Raw genomic sequence first — 13,469 nt, forward strand, 5'->3', positions numbered from 1 at the left:
TGCTGTGTAAGCGTGCTGCGTGTGGTTTGTGTGCATGTACGCAATGTTTTTGCCGTGACCACCCCTCAAGGGGAGGTCGTGGAAGGAAGAAGCCTCGGATCTAGGTGCAGATCTGGGCCAGCGGGGCCCACTGGGTTTTTTCCCGGTGTTCCGCTGGCCCAGTCCGACACTGGAAATGTATATTTGATGTTGTTAGGAGGTTGTTAGCATCTATATGCATGGCAGGGAAAGGGTATATATACATAAGCTAAAGACTTAAAACCTGACTGGCATATATACTAGGAACGTACCAAATCAATAATTTCAGGTTTCAACCAAACACTGAACTTTTTTTTTTTTGACCATGTACAAACAAACAATTTTTTTTCTGCTTTCAAAACACTGCAAAAAGAAACTCACACAATGTTGCCATACACTATGCCATACACCACTGATTTTTTAGTGTGTGTTTATTCAATGCCATAAAGGAATAAAAGTACCTTAGGCATTTTACCCTCATGTCATGTCTAGAGACTTTAGACTTCTCACATCAATTAAGTAGTAAATGCACTGTTTTCTAAGAAGTTCATGTGGTTTGATTTCTGGTACACAAATTGGACCATACAGACCTGCCTGGGCCTTGCATTGATGCCTCTAGTTAGACACCGATATTGAGGGGGTTGTTCATCGTCAAATTAACTTTTCGTGTGATGTAGAGAGTGATATTCAGAGACAATTTGCAATTGGTTTTCCTTTTATATGGTTTTTGAGTTATTTAGCTTTTTATTCAGCAGCTCTCCAGTTCACAATTTCAGCAATCCAGTTGCTAGGGTCCAAACTACCCTAGCAACCATGCATTGATATGGATAGAGACTGGAATATGAATAGGAGAGGACCGTATAGAATGACGAGCAATAAAAAGTAGCAATAACAATACATTTGTAGCCTCACAGAGCATTTGTTTTTTAGATGGGGCCAGTGACCCCCATTTGAAAGCTGAAAAGAATCAGAAGAAGGCAAATAATTCAAAAACTAAAAAAAAAGTTGCTTAGAATTAGCCATCCTATAGCATAATATAAGCCAGGGATCCCCAACCTTTCGAACCCGTGAGCAACATTCAGAAGTAAAAAGGAGTTGGGGAGCAACACATGCATGAAAAATGTTCTTGGGCTGCCAAATAAGTGCTGTGATTGGCCATTTGGTATCTTATATGTGGATTATCAACCTACATTGAGGCTTTGTTTGGCAGTGCACCTTGTTTTTATGAAACCAAAACTTGCTTCCAAGCCAGGAATTCAAAAATAAGCACCTGCTTTGAGGACACTGAGAGCAACATCCAAGGGGTTGGAGAGTAACATGTTGCTCACGAGCTACTGGTTGGGGAACACTGATAAGCTAATATAAAGGTTAACCTCCCCTTTAAAAAACACAATATCAGCGCATTATATCTAAATGAAGCCCTGAGACTGATTCTTAAAAAACATAGATCTCAGACAGTGCGGAAATTATCAGCAGCATCCCTAGAATAGACAGTGGTTATAGAGAAACCTGCTTTTGATCCTTTTCTAGTGACTTATTTCACTTACAGCACTGACACTACAAACAATTTGGTTTATTAATATAATTCTTTTTACAGCACTATACTGTAGTTGTAGAAATTGGAGAAATTAAAGCTTTCAAGTAAGTTATGTGTGGAGAAATTCCTATGTGCCTTAAACAGGACATATACCCCCATGATGCAATTAAATGTAAAAGCACTTTCCCAATTAACATTGATTTTTTTCACCTTTATTTTCATGATATTAACAAACACCGTTAATATCATGGGTGTGTAACACAAGTACCCAGTTTGGTTCTGTCCAGGAACTGGTCATACAGAACTTCAGAAGCTTAAGTTATTGATGCAGGAAACATCTATTGTCGTTTCTCTGATAAATAAGAATCAGGAGACGCTTTCAGCATCAGTAATGTCGTTTGCAAGAGTGCTTAGAAAAGTAAATACAATTGCACTGAATGTCAGAGGGTATATGTGCCCTTACTAATCAGTACCAGCTAATGCAAGACTAGGGTGACATAGGCAGGCAGGAAATCCTGATAATAAAAAACATCAATTAATGTGATGATTGCTAAGATTTGTGACTGGGTTGCTGGGTGCGACAGTGTTATGCTGACTTTCACCCTACTTCTTGAGAAACCATGGGAGTTAATGGACTGATCATAAAATTACACAGCACAGATGATGTCACTGGAGCCATTTATGCTATTGAAAGTTACAACTGTCCTGCAAATGAAATGTGCTATGAAATAGGGCAATCTGTCCTAGTGAACCAATGGCCTTTAATATGTATATAATACACAAAAGCCATGAATATCTGGTAAATTATATCCTTATAAACGGTGAGTTCTGATGTCATCAGTTATAAACGGTGAGTTCTGAGATCATTTCTGTCACATGACTCACTGAAACTTGTGTATATAAAATATGAGGATATTAGAAGTTACCTCGGAGTTCCATGACCTGTATAAAAACACTTGGCCTTTGGCCTCTTGTTTTTATATGGTCATGAAACTCCTCGGTAATTTACAATCTCCCTATATATGTCCCCTGTGTGAGCAACACATCACTGCAAACTAAGCCTTATATTACATATATCACTTATCTTCCACACTGGTACAATATCTTAAAAAAACAAACAGGGTGAGATTTTTTAAATATAATTTTTATGTACAGCCATGTTATATATGTGTAACTGAACCACGTTGTACCAAAGGAAGGGAATGGCTATTTTACTGAGTGTGCCATCACTTTTTTCAGAAGTGTAACGTTTTAGTCATTTTGATTTTTTTTTTTACATTTTCAGTGCATATTTTCTATGAAAAATGACGAGGATTGTATTTCCTTTGTATTGTACTAAAGCAAAAGGGCGTGTTCTGGTGAACTGTATAAAGACAGTGTCAGTATTAACATTTATTTGTATATTTTCATGTGATTAAAATGTCTTTTAATTAAAATACATTTTTGGGTTTTTAAGTTCTTTGATTGTTGTGAATACTTTGGATAGGTTTGGGCAATCCAGAAAAGGAAACGCTCAAACAATACTTTTTTCGTTCCCATTTTTTGTCCTGTTTCTTGTACATCTTAATTTCATGGTTGTATTGTTAATTACTTTACTCCCGTTACTACCGTTACTTACTTACACATCTTCTTCATTAAAGGAACAGTTCAGTGTAAAAACTGGGTAAATAGATAGGCTGTGCAAAATAAAAAATGCTTCTAATATAGTTAGTTAGGTAAAAATGTAATCTGTAAAGGCTGGAGTGACTGGATGTGTAACACAATAGCCAGAACACTACTTCCTGCTTTTCAGCTCTCTAACTCTGAGTTAGTCAGCAACTTGAAGGGGGGCCACATGGGACATAACTGTTCAGTGAGTTTGCAATTGATTCTTTTAGCATTTAGCTCAGATTCAAAAGCAACAGTTATGACCCATGTGGCCCCCCTGTCACGGTCAGCACCCAACACCAGGACAAATGCCAAGCACCCTGGTCTCAGCTCGTGCTTCACCTGTAGTGTGACCGCCTTTGGCCTCGGGAGGAGCCCTCAGCTACTTGGATGCCACCAGGACTTAAACGAGAGGTGCAAGGCAAGAGATTCTGGATAGGCAGAGAGGCACGACTGTTAGCTAGAGTCTTTTAGGCCGAAGGTCGCAGTACAAGACGTTAGAGTAGTCAGATCAGGCCGGGTCGGGGTAGGCAGAGAATAAACGAAGTCAGGCAGGCAAGGGTCAAACCAGGAAGTCAATCAGAAGGGTTAAGCAGTAGAGGTAGTCGGTATTCAGGCAAAGGTCAGGATCCAGAGGTTGGAATAGTCAAAAGTCAGACAGGGGTCACAACAGGAATCAAACAGGTTCAAAACAGGATAGCAAAAGCTCAAAAAGCACCAGGAACAAACTCCTATAATGGGCAATGATCTGCAAGCTAAAATCCCTTTTGTACCGTTTGAATTTCGCGCCATTGCGCGCCTCTGTCATCACGCCAGCGCGTACGCGACTATAAGGAAGAGGAGACGTGGGCGTCCTAAGAAGCGGCAATGGTACAGGAAGAAGAGCGGCGCGGCGGGCATCCCCGCAGCACCCCTAGACCACCAGGGTGAGTTTCTTTCATTACTTTACCCCCCTCTCTAGGGGGGGCCACTGGACCCCCAGGTCTCTCAGGAAACTTAAATTGCTTAAATTGCTTCCTGAGACAATCAGCCCTAATATTACCAACAGGAACCCAAGTTTTCCTCAGGACCGTAGCCCTTCCATTTCACAAGGTATTGCAACTTACCCCGCACTAAGCGAGATTCGAAGAGTTCTTGGACAATGAACTCCTCGAAAATCCCTTTTGTACCGTTTGAATTTCGCGCCATTGCGCGCCTCTGTCATCACGCCAGCGTACCATATATAAGGAAGACGAGACGCGGTCGCGCGCGCCCTAAGGAGCAGCAACGGATCGGCGGGCGTCCCTGCCGCACCCCTAGACCACCAGGGTGAGTTTCGTTCATTACACCCCCTCAAGTCTTTGATTGGTTAGCGCCTGGTAACCAATCAGTGGAAACCAAGAGAACTGAAAAGCAGGAAGTAGTGTTCTGGCTATTATGTTAGACATCCAGTCACTCTAGATTTTAAACATTACATTTCTGGCTAACTATATTCTTTTCAACAGAAACCTATGTTGCTTTGTGGCAGTCATTTTAGATATACTCTTAGGATCAGAGGCACTGTCCCGCAAGGGAAAGCAGGATGAAATACTAGTGATGGGCGAATTTGGGCGTTTCGTTTTGCTGAAAATTCACGAAGCGGCGCTGGCATCTCGTTTTTGACGCTGGTGTATGTTTTTTGGATGCCGGCGTACGCTTTTTGGACGAATTTTCGCTGGCAAATTTTCACGGCGGTTTTGCGAATTTATTCGCCAACGGCGAATCGCGGGAATTTGCCGCAAATTCTCTCCCATAAATTCACCCATCACTATGAAATACCCTTAATCTGAATGGCTTAAGCTGGCCATAGACCCAAAGATAAAGTCGCACAAAAATTTGTTACATATGGTTTTTGAACCGTGTGGGGATCGTCGCATCATTTTCCATACCGCAGTGATCGGTTGTTTAGTCGATCAGACAGGTTAGAATATTTCTGTCAGCTATATGTCTCACAATATGAATGGGTGATTGTCACTACAATTTTATGGACATAACTTTTGTACGATTGCTGTCATGATTTGTTCTTCTTCTACTATATTTAAAGATTGCTACGTAAGATCATTTGTTGGATATGAGGCTAAAATCTGAACTTTTTGGCCAGCTTTAAAGCTGGCCATTGACACAAAGATCCGATTTCACGAATTCTTTGATTCGTACGATTTTCGGACCATGTGTGGAGAGTCCCGACATTTTTCGGGATTGAGTCATTTGGTCTATCGGCGAAGTTAAAAGATTCCTGTTGGCTGCTGATAATATCTCTGCATGTATTGCTGTTGTCGGACATAACTTTCGTACGATTGCTGTAGGGGTAGAACATCGGCTGATCTGTTTTTTTACTACTTTATTTGATCTGAAAGGTTAGTGGCAGGTCTGGAGATGAGGAAGTCCTGATTCGTCTATGGCCAGCTTTAGACTGGAAGTTCTTGTGAGCAGGCCCTTCTAACCATATGCAATTGTATCTGTGCATTCTGGTGAAATGTTTGTCTGTATATGTAATTCGGCTATGTTTTGTATTTATGTCCCCTAAAGGTGGCCATATGTTAAGATCAGCTTGTTTGGCTCTGGCCAAATGATCAAATGATTGTCAGCCCAAAATTGGTCAGTCACTACTGTCTGTATGCAGGCAGAATAGCTGCTAAATGGGTTGAATCAGCAGCGTATATATCTGTCCATGTAGGGCCACTTTTATTTTGTAAAGCACCATGGGAGCCAGTGGTGCTATATATATATATATATATATATATATATATATATATATATATATATATATATATATATTTCCTACTCTTCTGTTTGCAATGCTTGTGGCTGGCTTAGCAATGAAAGCGAAAGAGATAATATGGTTCATTTATGAAGCAAGTTCTAACTGCAAAATGCAAATCTCCATGCATAAAATGCAGAGTTTCCCCCCAGAATTCCACTGCAATTTGTGTGCTATATGCAATAAAAATAAAATGCCATTAGTAAGAAGAGGTTGTACTTTGCTCTTGATATGACAGTTCAGACCTGGCAATGATTAAAAAGATCTTTCATCTTGTAAATTACATAAACTAGTTATAATGTTGTGCAATCAAGGCCATGACTAGCCAACCATTCTAGAGATCACGCTCTGAGCACTGTTCTATCAACTGCTAGGCATTAATCAGATACTAATTAAGACTGCTGACATAATCACTTACTGTCAATGAACCTTAGCTCTGCCCTCAAGATCTACTATGGAATGGGTTCCAAGATTTGTTAGCTTTGTTAAAATCCTTGGAAACCATGGAGGGGGGTTAATCTCAAGGCAGTGAGAATTGTGAGAAATTCATGATTTAATCGATCAGCTGTTTATAACATTAATAATGAAGGCGATATTCCCGATTATTGCCTGACCAGAACTGGACCTGGAATAAAAGGATATATGTTAAAGGACGTCAACCCACAACAATTTTTTGCCTAATAAAAGAAAGCACAATTAGGAACTTTCCATTTTATTAAAAATTTTTAGTGCTTTAAAAGTTATTTGTAAATGTAATTGCTATTGAAAGCAGCAGTTGCTTAACTCCTGGTTGTTACTTTTTAAACAGTGTTGCAAAAGTCAGTCTCCTCCAGCAAGTCAAGATTGTTAATCCGTTGGCCAATATTACATTGTTTCAAAGAGCCACCAGGGCAGAGAATATGAAGGGGCAGACAAACACTGCACTGCGATACATATACAAATAACGTAAAAAACACAGAAAATTTGTAATGAATGTATATTGCAAAGTTGCATAGAATCATGTTTTCTTTTATTAGGTAAAAAAATATTTTTTGAGTTGATTTGCCCTTTAACATATCTATAAATCATACAAATCTCAATGCTTTTGCATTTTACTCAAAAAGACAAGATGAAATGAATGGGGTTGTAGGATGAATCTCTATATGTTTATGATGCAAGAGGTTCTTCCAAGCTGCATGGGTCCGGCCAGTGTGAGTATACTCAGTTGCACCTGATTTGCTCATGTTATCATCAAATCCTGCAGAAATCCAACTGCAGATTAAAATGTAGCTACATTTGCCAAATTACCAAGACTACCTAGTAAATAACATATTTAGGGTATTTAAGTATAACAAATGCACCATCAATATATATAAAGGATTTTATTTCCCTTATATTAGAATTTGGCAGCACTTATACGGGCTAACTCATACATCAAAATGTATATATGAGACAGAATATTATTCCCAATCCAACCAGTCTATTTTTGTATAAACACAAGCAGACAATCGTGGGAGCCTGGCAGGCAAACCCTTTGGTATACTTAATTTGACAGACCTGCCAGATTTTATTATGAGTATTTAAAGGACAGCATAGTAGCATAGTTTTATCCTATCCTTGTGTCTGTGTACGTTCCCTCTATCACTCCAAAAATATTTATAATTGGCTACTGCTAAAGATGAATCTACAGACATAGAGAAAAAAAAATTGATCAATGCACATTCCCTGGTCCCCCGGTACGATCGGCAATACACGCAGAGATATTACCCGCAGCCGACAGAAATTTTCTAACCTGTCCAATCGACCAAACGACTGACCTCCGCAGGACGAAAAATGTCGGGACTCTCCACACACGTTCCGAAATGATGAGATCTTTGCGTCTATGGCCAGCTTTATGCCGGGAGGCTTTAGCATTTGAAATTATGACCAGAGGTAAATAGTTAGGGACCACCATATGGATTTTACTTTGACGTGGTATGGTGGCTTATCAATCTTATGATCATAATTTTGTAACTAAAAAACCCGTCTGTAAATACATGCATCTGCATAGTTTGGTAGGTATCTTGTGGTTGACAAAAAATTGTAAGCACTATGAAAATGATGTGGTGTTAAATAAATAAATATAATGAATGGACAACATTTCCTGCACTTTTCTTGTATATGCAAAAAATTCAAGGCCAGACCCTCCCTTACAGGACCTAGGCAGTACAGGACTTAGTTGAAATAAACAACCCTTTTCCTGGCAAGCACATAGGACCTAAAAGCTATTTTTTGCAGCGGAACCTTTAAAAGATGATAGTGTTGACTAAACATTTTCACTTGAAAAGCTATATCTTATACTTATTGCGTTTCTGAATCCAAATCAGGTTATTGTCCACACAAACTTAGAACTTGGCAACATTTTTCACTCTAAATTGGAGATCTGGGAAAACAGGCACTCAAAAAGACTGGCTTACATATGAATAGGTGCAGCAACAAAATATGCTGGGCCATGCAGATATTTGTTTGACCTTCCAGATCACTGACTTTGCTGCTCCCTTAGCTGAAGACTCCCTACCGAGCCTGAAAGAGATTAACTTTATATACATTTTTAATTTGACTTTTTTAAGATAACAGTTCTAAAATTAGGGGTGAACAAATAGAGATTTTTTAAAATGAATAAAATGCATATATACTCCATTAACTTTTTTTCCTATGCAAAGAAGAAAGCAGATCAGAAAAGATCAGCCAGGTGGATCTTGATTCTGATTTGGCCACCTACCTGCTAATCATTGGATCATACGGGTGGACCTATAGAGTCATTGGATGAGGACCACATTAACAGGCCTATGTACAGTAGCTTTGTGGGATGGGAAAATCAAAACTGCCCAATTGATTGAGTCGATTTTAGCCCATTGCTGGGCCCAGTACAAAGGTAAATAAGATGCCAACCCGTTCCAGTCCAGACCCTATTCTATTCATATTCAAATCATTTGCTTGGGTAAATTAGAGACTACTACCAGATTGCTTTTGAAATTTTTAAACTGAAGAGCTCATGAATAACAAGTGAAATCATTCAAAAGCCGTAAGAAATAAAAAAAGGAGACCAATCATCTTAGAATATCATTGTCACATCATACTAAAAGTTAATTTAAAGTTGAATAATCCCTTGAAGGAACCCTGCTGGTGCTTACACATCTTTTGTAACAATAACACTAGCTAATTCCTGGCTGTTCTTGCTGTAGCATATTCATGTGGATTCCACAGCGCATCATATTTTAACTGCCATACCTATATATATTTGCAGTGACAAATTCTGACAAGCAAAAGGGATTTTATCATTTAAATATATGTGTTTAAATTGGTAGATGCTCAACATGTTAAGTTGCGTGTCATTAAGAAAATGATCATCCTTCTTGGTTTGGCTTGTTCAGTTTCAAATTTCAGGACAGAACAGCTAATTTAAAATAAAATTCAATCATTTTACCTTGGCTCAGCACATTACTGTTTTTCGTATAATAAGAACCACTGATATCAGAAATAAAAACTTTACTACTGTACTCATAGCACCACCTACTGGTAGAAGAAAATATGTTTCACTCACTTGATTTTCATTATAAATTATTAAAATAACAGAAAATAACACAATTTAAATAAAAAGTCATAAAACACCATGGTGGTCAATTATTGAGGGGGTTATTTACCTTCCAAACACTCTTTTCAGTTGAGATGTCTTCAGATTGTTCACCAGAAATAAAGATTTTTTTTTTTTTTTTTACTGTTCTGTTTTTTAGGGGGAAGGGGGGAACAAGGGAAAAATAATAACAACAAAACATAACATGGTTCACAGCCAAAGTCCATGTCGGGTTTCGGCTGACCAGGGGGAAGAATAAGGCACTGTTTACTCTTATGCGTGCTAAGGGCTTCAGATATAGCAATTGGACCCAGCTGAGAAACCTCGGTCCAAACCCAAACTTCCACATTACCTCCCAAAGACAGAGTCGAATGCCTTAGTGACATCCAGCGAGACTAGGATTCTAGAGCCAATTATAGTATGATTTGTTTGGAGGTGGGTATAAACTCTTCTAAGGTTAATAGCGGTTGATTTGGCAGGCATAAAGCCTGGTCCAAATTAATGATGAGGGGGGCAATCTTATCCAACCTTGTGGCAAGGAACTTGGTTAATATTTTGCTATTATTATTATTAATAAGTGATATAGGCCTGTAGGAGTCACAGAGCTCTGGGTCTTTACCAGGGGCTACAGAGGAAGCAGACCCTGCAGCTGCAGGGGGCCCCCCGGAGGTATAGGGGGCCCCATAAGGGCTTAATTAATGAACAATTTCAACATATATTGGTAAAAATGGACAACCTCTGCATATGTTGGGGGCCCTAAAATTAGTTTGCTGTGGGGCGAGTAACATCTAGTTGTGCCACTGGTCTTTATCTTATTTAGCAATTAGCACTATGACCTCCTCATAAAAGGAAAGAAGAAGGAATCCCTGTTCTGTGGCATATTTATAGGTGTTATGGAGCTGCTGAACTAAGAGATTACAATGTAAGTTATACCAGGCTGCCAGGAACCCATCAATACCAGGGGTCTGAGTTGAAGAGAGTGTTGTTATAGGTTGGTCAATGTAGTCTGCTTCTTCTTGTGTTAGCCTGGGGCTTTGGATTACCTCAAGCAATTTGGATAATTGGTCTTGGGAGTAGGTGGCCCTTGCCCTATATAAATCCTTGTAGAATTCAACAAAAGCATTAAGAATTCCTTGCAGAGTGGTAGCCAGGTCACCTTTGGAGTCCTTTATCTGGGGTATCAAGGTTTGCGAGTCTCTGGAAAAGGCCAGTCTCGCCAATAGCTTTCCAGCCTTATCTCCCTGGCCAAATATCATTTGATTGGTATATAGAAGTCACTTTTTATAGGGCACAAGACCTGTAAAGGCTCTGAAAATACTCCGTAGACACCACAAGTTGAGCAAAGTTTGCTGAAGCTAGAGCCAAGTCAATTCGGGAGAGGATGGCATGACTAGAAGAGTAGCATTAGTGGCGCTCATCTGGGTCTTTCCAGCACCACAATTCTATAAGAACTAAGGTGTCTATCCAGCGCTTCAGCCCCTGACCATGTCCAGTTGTCTGACTTAGCCTATCAAGACATGTGTGGCATTTTAATCACCCAGTAGACAGATAGGGGCATTAGGGAAAGAGGAGAGGGCCACATATAAACGCTCAAGTAGTGCAAATGAGAGTGGCAGGGGACAGTAAACATTGGCCAGAGTGAGAAGCTGGTTGGCTATCTTGCAGTGTAGTACTATGTACCTCCAAAAGAAATCAGTTTGAACACCAATAAATTCAAAGGGGACATCCTTCCTGACCAGTATGAAGACTCCCCTGACATGAGTGTAGAAGGAAGCATGATGGGTTCTATGAGCTACCCAGTGCTGCTTAAAAAATAGGAGTTTCAGGTGTGTTTCCTGGAGAAGCAGGACCACTAGTTTATGCTTTTTAATAAAGAGAGCTGTGCTCTCTTGAATTTACAATTCAGTCCTCTAGTGTTCAAAGAGATAAATGAGACTGCATGTGATCTATTACTTATTGTTATACCTTCAGAAATGTGAGCCCAGTAAAAGAGCAGCAGTAAGGGGCGGGTGTCGTATCTGTAGTTCTGGTACCTGGTGACAGATGGCAACTTGTGTGTGGAATTATATTGTCTGTGTTGGTACCATTGTGAGAATTTTAGCCTTTTTGTTGATACTAGTATAGTATACTTTTTCTTTCTCCTACTGTAACACTATAGTTCTATTATGGCTTCATTCGTCCACAAAACATTCTTCCAGTATCCTTCTGGTTTATCCACATGATCTTTAGTAAACTGTAGATAGCCAGCAATATTTTTGGGGAGAGCAGAGGTTTTTTTCCTTGCTACCCTGTCATACAAACCATTACTGTTCAGTTATCTCCTGAAGATGAACTCATAAACATCAACATTCACCAATGTGAGACAGAACTTCAGTTGCTTAGAAGTTACCATGGGTTCCTTTGTTACCTTTTGGACTATTAGACGCCTTGCAGTAGGAGTTATCTTTCATGGTCTACCACTTCTGGGAAGGGTAAAAACGGTTGTAACTTTCCTCCATTTGTACACAATCCATTTGACTATTGATCGATGGAGTCCAAACTCTTTAGAGATAGTCTTGTAACCTTTTCCTGCTTTAAGGGCATCAACAACTCTTTTTCTGTGGTCCTTAGACACCTACTTTGTTCGAGCCATGAAATGCATCCACAAATGTGTTGTGTGTGATCAGGTGTGTGTGATCAGGTGATCCCCGTTCTTCAACAAATACATGACCAAATATAATTTTATAATATATATTTTTTTTTCATTTGTTTAACTAGGTTTTCTTCATCTTCATTTAGGACTTATTTAAAAATCAGATGATGTTTAAGGTCACACTCATAAAAATATAGAAAATGTTAAAGGGTTCACAAACGTTGAACTTTCAAACATGACTGTATATATTAAAAATATGAATACCTCAAAAACCTCTAAAAATGCACGTTTTTCTCACAATTCGTTGAGGAAAAAAAATCAGATAAATGAATTCTCTAAATTTAATGCATGCCCTAAGCCTAGTTGATCCACAGGTTGGGAACTTGACCGTTCCGAAGTGTAATGGCAAGAATTTTTAACTGATGGGGCAAAACTGAAGGATTATTTTAATATACTGTATCTGTAGTTTTCTCTTCATGGGACCAAGGTTACCTTTTAGTGGTTGACCCCATTCGGACCCCATTTGTAAGTCCTGAATTCTTAAGCCCCATTGTATTCCTTTGCTTACCTTGATGACATGGTTATCTTTAGCATAGACTGGGAAATTTATTGACTCAAGGTACAGGTTGTTCTAAATTCTATGAGAAATGCTGGTAAAACAGCTTACCCCAAAAAAGTTCAGTTGTTCAAGGGCTTTTTATAATTTTGACAGTAAAGTTTTAGAAAGCCTGTGTGGTTTTAAGATATTCATACCTTCTATTTAATTTCCAAATATTCTTTATTGATTTTACCAAAGTTAAATAGGGTTAAACATTATACATTCTTTCTCATACATTTCTTTGTACATTTCTCAGTACACCGTTAAGGAATGGTGGGGGAATTAGTAAGGGAAGGGATAGAAAGAAAAAAGGAAAAAGAAAAGGCACTTCTTTAAACCCTACTTAAACCATATTACTCAAAACGTGAGCCTATTGCAAATAGCTCATGTTGTACTAACATTTGCCCCTTGATTATTTATTTGTCTACACATTTCTAGTACTTGAGTACTTCTCCACACTATATTTTGGGTTGACAATTTGATGTCATAATCTAACAATTCTTCCATAGTCATGTTATACTGAGCATCTTTGAGAACCTGAGCTACTGATGGTGCTGTTATTGTTTTCCATAATCTTGCTATTGAAGCTCTAGCCGCGAACAACATATGGTGTAGCACAAACTCTTCTCCTTTCTCTAGACCTGTTGGAAATATATGTAACAGGGC

Source organism: Xenopus laevis, chromosome 5S (assembly GCF_017654675.1).
Source record: "Xenopus laevis strain J_2021 chromosome 5S, Xenopus_laevis_v10.1, whole genome shotgun sequence".
Lineage (NCBI taxonomy): Eukaryota > Metazoa > Chordata > Amphibia > Anura > Pipidae > Xenopus > Xenopus laevis.